This window comes from Theropithecus gelada, chromosome 1 (genome assembly GCF_003255815.1).
Source record: "Theropithecus gelada isolate Dixy chromosome 1, Tgel_1.0, whole genome shotgun sequence".
Classification (NCBI taxonomy): domain Eukaryota; kingdom Metazoa; phylum Chordata; class Mammalia; order Primates; family Cercopithecidae; genus Theropithecus; species Theropithecus gelada.
In genome coordinates this window covers 82868707-82876463 of record NC_037668.1, presented here as the reverse complement: position 1 = coordinate 82876463, position 7757 = coordinate 82868707, and the positions used below count along the sequence as shown (strand labels likewise).

Genomic DNA, 7757 nt, shown 5'->3' with positions numbered 1-7757 from the left:
CTCGTCATTCATGGATTATGGTGTCTTCATGATTGTACACTTCTTTCATCTTTTGTCATTCCAGTTGAAGAGAGACCATACCACATTCTAGAGATGGCTGCATGCAAGCATTTAAAATCTTTGAGAGAATACAGTACACCAGGGAGACTATTATTTTTACTATTGGGAGGATAATACCAAGAATTCAGAGTATGCTTCTTACCCAAGGTCCCCATAAACCAAACCTCCTAAAACCAAATAGATCAAAGGATGACTTAAAGAAGCAGTTTCATTGTTAATCCACTACAACTGAATTTCTGTAATACCAGATGTTTTCTCCATAGGCCATGAGTGCCAGCAGCTGCACAGATACTTCTCTGTTCAGCTAATTCTATCGTAACTTTCACAAGGTAATTTAATTTGTGTCCTTTACAGTAGAATTTGTTATAGAGCCTATCATGAGGGATACATTTCTAACCATTGCTTCTTTTACATTATACCATGGAAAAAGGACCTAACAAATGATGCCCTTCTAGAAGAGTGAAGGCCTCCTGGCAATATTCTTTTTAACCCATTATGTGGGTTAAGAGGAATGAACCAGTGTTTTGTTTCTGACTGATTATGAGGCAACATATGTACCATTAAAGTTTCTTACCTACTTTGGGCCTTCATCTTTTATCTATCAAAGTATAAGGTTATTCATGTATAAACCTGGCTGCAAACTCCTTCACAAATAAAAGTACACCCCATAAGGGCACATAACAGACCTCTTTTCCACTTCTATTGTTCAGAGAGGCATAAGCAAGGGACATACTCATAGATGAGAGTTTCATGATAGTAGAAGTCTTAATCTGTGAACTTGGGAAAAGCTATTTACATCAACGATGCCATCCTCCTCTGGGTAGAAACCTCAAGGGTTCCAATGGGTGTACAGTTCCAAGAATATGGAGAGACCCTTCTCAGTTGTGAGATTATGAACCCAAAGTTCAAGGTCCCGAAATTTTGTTGTAGTGTGGATGGCAAGGACAGTTCTTTCTCCGATCTTCCCAAAAGATACAAACCATAAAATACTTTCTTTACCTAGTCAAAACATACTGTAGCATAATGATCTGCTGGTTATAACATCAGCCCTCTTGTATGGGAAAGCTTTTATACAACCAGAAAACATGCATTGAAAATAACAATTGAATGAAATTCCTTTATAAAATGTTTAAATGGCCCCCCAGGTGACCAAATGCACCTGATGCTTTAACTGTTTTCCCAGGAATATGGGACTAAACATTGGTTACAAACTATTTTTGTAATTTCTAAGTTCCCACACTAATGTATTTAATTTGGATTATTTCATCTTTTCTGTGATGAGTCATGGAATGCAAGACTTTTAATAATAAAATCTTTAAGGACTCAGGGAGGACAAGGTGGTCATCCTGGTTCTCCAGAAGGCCATGCTTAATTAACATTAGACTCATATCCTCTTGAATACCAGTTGTTTTTCTAAATCATAGCACTGATAACTGATGGTTATCATGGGTAATTTGACTTAGACCGTGAAGTTTATTCAAATTGTATATTTAAACAATTTCAGTATCAGCTGGGTTAACAGGAAAATCTGACAAACTATTTTCTTGGTATTTAATGAACTTTTTTTCTACTTGGGTTAGTAGCTTTATAGAAGGAAATTTGGTTATTGCTGTGGTTTACAATAACTTAACATAATAACCATAATTATAATTGATTGGTAGAATATACTTAGACATTAGAATTTTAGAAATCCCATAGAATTTTGGAACATATATTAGTATTATTTACAAAAATATAACCTAAAGAAGATCGGACATCATTCTCGCAATCCCATGTACCTAAACATGTTAAATAATCCTGTTTACCTCTTTTCTGGATGTTTTCAGGGGCCCTCTGATCCATCTAAAAAGTCAGGCATTAGAAAGACAAATTTGAAACTAAATTATTTATTTTGCCAAAATGATGACTCAGAAATTTTAAACAAGCAAAATCCTTTTATAACCTCTGACAAAAAAACCCACACACTTTACTGTCTTTACACACCTTGCACGTAAAACTGTTTCTAGTAGTCGTAATTGCATGTTATAATGGTGACTCTCAGCAATTTTAATTTTAATGTAAAACCTGATAAGTTATCTTAATTATGTACTAGGTGCTAATAAGGTCTGATTATTTCCAGCATAGCTAGGGGTGTGGCCAACTCCACATGTCCCCAGGCCTTACCTAGTTCTAAAGCAGGTGAGTTAAACAGTTTTCAAAAGCCAAAGAAGCAGCTCGTGACCTTAAAGCATTTAGCAAACCTAATATTTGAACATAATTTGGACCATATATTTACATTTTGAAGACATTTGTATTCTATTAATAATCATTAAAAACATCTTTATTTCCTAAAAATTACTCGTCACATGAATTAAATAAAAGGCATTGCACTTTTTACTTTTCTGACAAAATATTTGATTTAAGCTCTTATTATTATTAAACCAATTAATTTAAAACCTTACAGAGGAAATAAACAGTGACTTGTACCTTTCATTTAATCAGTTTGCACAAAGAGAAAGAGATCAGAGACTAACTGGTAAGAAATTCTTACCCTTTTGCTGGCATGCCAGGTTTCTGGGCTCTCTCTCCCCAAGTGGCCCTGTAGACCCTGCTTGACTGGATGCAAACAAACACATTGCTATGAATTAAGAATATTCACAAATAATTTATAAATTTTGGAAAAAGTAGGCAAAGAGAGAGAAATATGTCTTAAATTCTATTTACGAGAGTATACTCAACACACTTAAAGTATCAAGAACCCTAAAATCCAAAAAGTTAGTTTAAGGTTAGAAGGCTAGTGTGCTCCATTAATTCCTGTGGACCTGACAAAGGTAGCGTAGGAATTTCAGATAGATGGAACAAAGAATGACTTGCTAGAAATGCATAGGAAACAAAAATAATTATTCACAGAACCAAATAAGAGCCCTCCACTAGAAACTAAAAAACATCATGGTGTTTTGTTTTGTTTTGTTTTGTTTGTTTGTTTGTTTGAGATGGAATCTTGCTCTGTCACCCTGGCTGGAGTGCGGTGGCACGATCTCGGCTCACTGCAACCTCTGCCTCCTGGCTTCAAGCAATTCTCTGCCTCAGCTTCCCAAGTAGCTGGGATTACAGGCTCCTGCCACCATGCCCAGCTAATTTTTGTATTTTTAGTAGAGACAGGGTTTCATCATCTTGGCCAGGCTGGTCTTGAACTCCTGACCTCGTGATCCATCCACCTCAGCCTCCCAAAGTGCTGGGATTACAGGCATGACCCATCACACCAGGCTAAAAAACATCATGGTTTTATATATATGCATACATAAGCAAAATCCAGAGGAGAATAAACAGCAAACAAATGAAAACTAGAAGCAAAAATTAATAAACAGGAAAACAACCCTAAATCTTTTCTACTTAATTTACTCTGGAAGCTACAGTGTTACCCAGAGCCCCCCCACCAAAAAAAAAAAAAAGAAAGAAAAAAAAACCCACATCATACATCCTGTGCAATTAAGAAATTCACTTTAGGCACGTGATCAATAAGTACTCCAGCACTATCTACACAAAACAATAAACATAGTGTGAAGCAATGCAAACATGTATGTGAACTTGGCTCCACACTAAATCTGGCTTCATGCTTAACTATATTAAAAAACAAAAAAGAATTGCCGAACTGCTGATGCATTTTCTACAATACTTGTTATTTTATTTTAATCAAGACTGAGAGCTTTAACTACAAAAATGTCAATTAGCCAAATGTCTCCAATTCTTTTTTTTTTTTTTTTTTTTTTTTTTTGAGACGGAGTCTCGCGCTGTGTCACCCAGGCTGGAGTGCGGTGGCGCGATCTGGGCTCACTGCAAGCTCCGCCTCCCAGGTTCAGGCCATTCTCCTGCCTCAGCCTCCGAGTAGCTGGGACTACAGGCACCCGCCACCACGCCCGGCTAGTTTTTTGTATTTTTAGTAGAGACGGGGTTTCACCATGTTAGCCAGGATGGTCTCGATCTCCTGACCTCGTGATCCGCCCGCCTCGGCCTCCCAAAGTGCTGGGATTACAGGCTTGAGCCACCGCGCCCAGCCCATCTCCAATTCTTTATCAAGTTTTAAGGAATATTTTATTATCTAAACTTTTTCCACATTTTTCTCCCATACTTAATGGTTCCTTACTACATTGTTTCATAAATGAACTTTTCAAATCTGTAATTTGAACTAGCTTTTGGATAACTTCTGAATTAGACAAAATTATTCTTTTTCTCACTGATAACATAACCCTTTGGGCACATTTTGTATACAGAATTACGTGTTAACTAGAATTCTTATGCTAAAATTTTAGTGAAACCCTAAAAAGCAAGAAATCCTGAACTATCAGATATGGGCATTTATAGATAAGAATAATTCCACAATTTTAGAAATGTATTTCCCCATATCACAACCCTTTCATAATTGGAAATGACCCAGATATTAAATGAGCGTGAAAAATAACTAAGATTTTAATTTACACAAAAAGTTTACCTAAAACGTTTATCCCATTCAGTACTCAATTCTTCCACTTTTAACAAGGGAGGCATGAGACATTAATTAACATATGTAAAATGAACATCGGTTTTGTCTGGAAAGGCAGGACAACTCAAAGCGGGGGTGGGGGTTTGGGGCTTCCAGGTCACAGGTAGGTGTGAGGTGAAGGGTTGCATTCTTTTCTGATTAGCCTTTCCAAAGGAGGAAATTAGATATGCATTTATCTTAGTGAGACTTTGAATAGAATGGGAGGCAGGTTCAAGCAGCTCCCACCCTAAATCTTCCCTTCAGCCTAGTAATTTTGGGGGGGCCCAAGATATTTTCCTTTTATAAATTACTCATGTTTGTCAAAAGAAAGCACACAAACCAAGATTATTTTGTTTTGGCTGGGTTTATAGTTTTACAACCTTCCATGCCAAACACTGACATCTCAAAATATCTAGCAAAAACAAACATAAAATTCAGACAAAATGTATGCTGACAGTTCTGAAGGCATTTTTACTTTTCGTCCAATAATTTTTAAGCTAGCTTGTTTAGTAAAGTTATACTTAAGTCATGTGAACTTGAAAATTGCTTAGCCTTATTTACTTAATTTATAAGCACTCTTTTACTTATAAGCCAATTTGGTAGACACAACATAGAACAATAAGTGTACATACAAACAAACACATATAGACATGCATACACACAAAAACGAAGATCCAATAGCTTGGAACCTTAGCCATGAGATAGCAATACAAAAGACATGTATACACACACACAAATGAAGATCCAATAGCTTGGAATCTTAGCCATGAGATAGCAATGTTGGGAATGAAGTTTTTGGTGTTGTAAAAGCCCAGTTAGCTCAGTCAGTAGAGCATGAGACTCTTAATCTCAGGGTCGTGGGTTCAAGCCCCACATTGGGTGCCAAATTGTTGGGAATTAAGTTTTCAGTGTCACACACAAAAAAAAAAAGAATTAATGCAGGAACAAATTATCTCTCAGCAAGGCGAGCTTTACTTTCTGCAGAAAGGGTGCTACTCAATAGCTGTCCAGCCACAAGAGTACACCTAACAAAGGAGACAGAGTTATTTATAACCTGATGTGTTTACCCTACTACTGTGTCCAGTTTCCATGGGCTGGAATAGGACCTCACATTTTACAATTTACCCGATTGGCTGTTAGCTTAAAGCTTTCTTATTAGGTAAGGGGAACAGAACAAAGAAAGAAAAGAAAGTTGTCCAGGGATAGTTAAGGAAGCATCTCCAAACAAGGAGTGGTATGCACTAAGGGCTGGGGCTTGACTAGTTCTGTCCAGGCATGCTGGAGCAAGCTAGGACAGCTGATTTGGTATATATATATATACACACACACATATATACATACACATGCACGTATACACACACACACACACACACACACATACACACTAATAGAGGATAACAATCTTATAGTAAGAAATTGTGACTTTTTATAATCTTTGAAGAAGAACTTTCCCATTTCTCACAGCAATACAAAGACATGTATATACACACACAAACAAAGATCCAATAGCTTGGAACCTTAGCCATGAGACAGTAATACAAGCTTGTCAGTTTTACTTTGTTTGCACCAATAGCTAATCCAATGAAGGCTGTGAACTAAAATTTCAGGTAAGGCAGTCTCCATGGCAATTTGATATTTAAAGGCCAAATTTCCCCAGACTCCAAAGAGCACTGGGGCTCCAAACAGCACCAAAGTAGAGTGTCACACATTAACCAGGCTCCCTGCTTAGAACAGCAGCACAAAAGCCTGGATACACGCAATGCCATTCCACATTCCCATTCAATGGTAAACTCCAGATTCCAAACAATGTTGGGGCTAAACAGCATTGCAACTGTGGGAGAAAATTATAAGAAGGGCTTATTACTAGACCTCAGAACCTCTGCTGAGAGCATCCCCTTCGGGGAGGCTGAGGTTTCTAGGATCCCCTGGAGTGTCTGTCCTCCTGTGGGGTCCAATCTTAGAGTATTAGAAGTCTCTGACCTTAGGTAGGCACCGGTGCCACTTTGCATGCTTTCCCTCCAGAGCCTACTATGAGCTTTCCCTCGGTACCTGGGTGTAATCCCCGACTTTTAGCATCCTTATAATTTGTTACGACCATGTTTTCCCATGCTTCCTATCCCATGAACTTTAATGATAGGAACTGGAGGCTGGGTAGGTTTCTTCTGCTTTAGCCAGTAGAATAGGGGAAGGAAAGAATTTAGCATAAAAAAATGGTTTAAGTCACCTGAAACGTGCGAGTTTGCTCTGAGCTGGGTCACATGTAGGGACCAGGGACCACACACAGAAAAGATTTTTTCAAAAAGAGTCTTTTTCCCTTCCAGTTAGGGCAGTTACTCCCATTCACTCCTTGGCCTTCAGGCAATACCAGAAAGTGACCTCAGTCAATTGCCCTCAATTTCCAAGGAGCTACTAGGAAACAGTGGTTGAAAGACTGAAAAAGAAAGAAAGGGGGAAGAAAAAAAAAAACCCTGGTCCCTTAAGTGAACCGGTCAGTGGCAGTTAGGCACCTCCACATGGGAACCCCTTAGTTTCACCAACCATGGCCAGAAACCTGCAGTTGCTTCTGTGTTTAGGCATTGTCCGCCAAGGGTCTTGAATTGGAAAGGAAAAGAGAGAGACAGAGACGGATTCCCCTGTATGGAGCAGAAAGGAAAGGGGAAAGAAAAAAAATAAATCCCAAACTTTGGACCTAACTTCTCCTGGAAGTTCTCCTGGCTGGCTCGCTAAAATATGTTACCGGTGGAGGGTGTCCAGGTTCTTGACATCTTAAACAAAGAATTGAACAAAACACACAAACAAAGCAAGGAAAGAATGAAGAAATTTACTGAAAATGTAAATTTACTCCACAGTGTGGCAGTGGGCCTGAGCATAGGGGCTCAGGGGCCCCATTACAGAATTTTTGGCAGTTTAAATACCCTCGAGAGGATCTCATTGGTTACTTGGTTTATGCCCTATGTAAATGAAGAGGAGGAAGTAAAGTTACAAAGTTATTTACTTGGCATACACCCTATGGAGAGGATATTTCCTGCCATAGCTGAAGTGTGAATCGGCCTTATGTTCCCTGGCTCCAGACCTATTTTCCTGTCTCACTATTGGATCATTCTTTGTTGTGGAGGGCAGTTTCTGTGCATTATAGAATGTTTAACAACACCCTTGGCTTCTACGCACTAAATACCAATAACACACACACGCACACACC

The 7757-nt window shown here is 38.5% G+C and overlaps 1 non-coding gene across 1 annotated transcript; it reads left to right on the top strand.

Annotated features, from left to right (window-relative positions):
- The first annotated feature begins 5367 nt into the window (after positions 1–5367).
- On the top strand, positions 5368–5440 carry TRNAK-CUU. The gene has a single exon. It is a non-coding gene; the product is annotated as a tRNA-Lys (tRNA).
- Positions 5441–7757: the final 2317 nt, after the last annotated feature.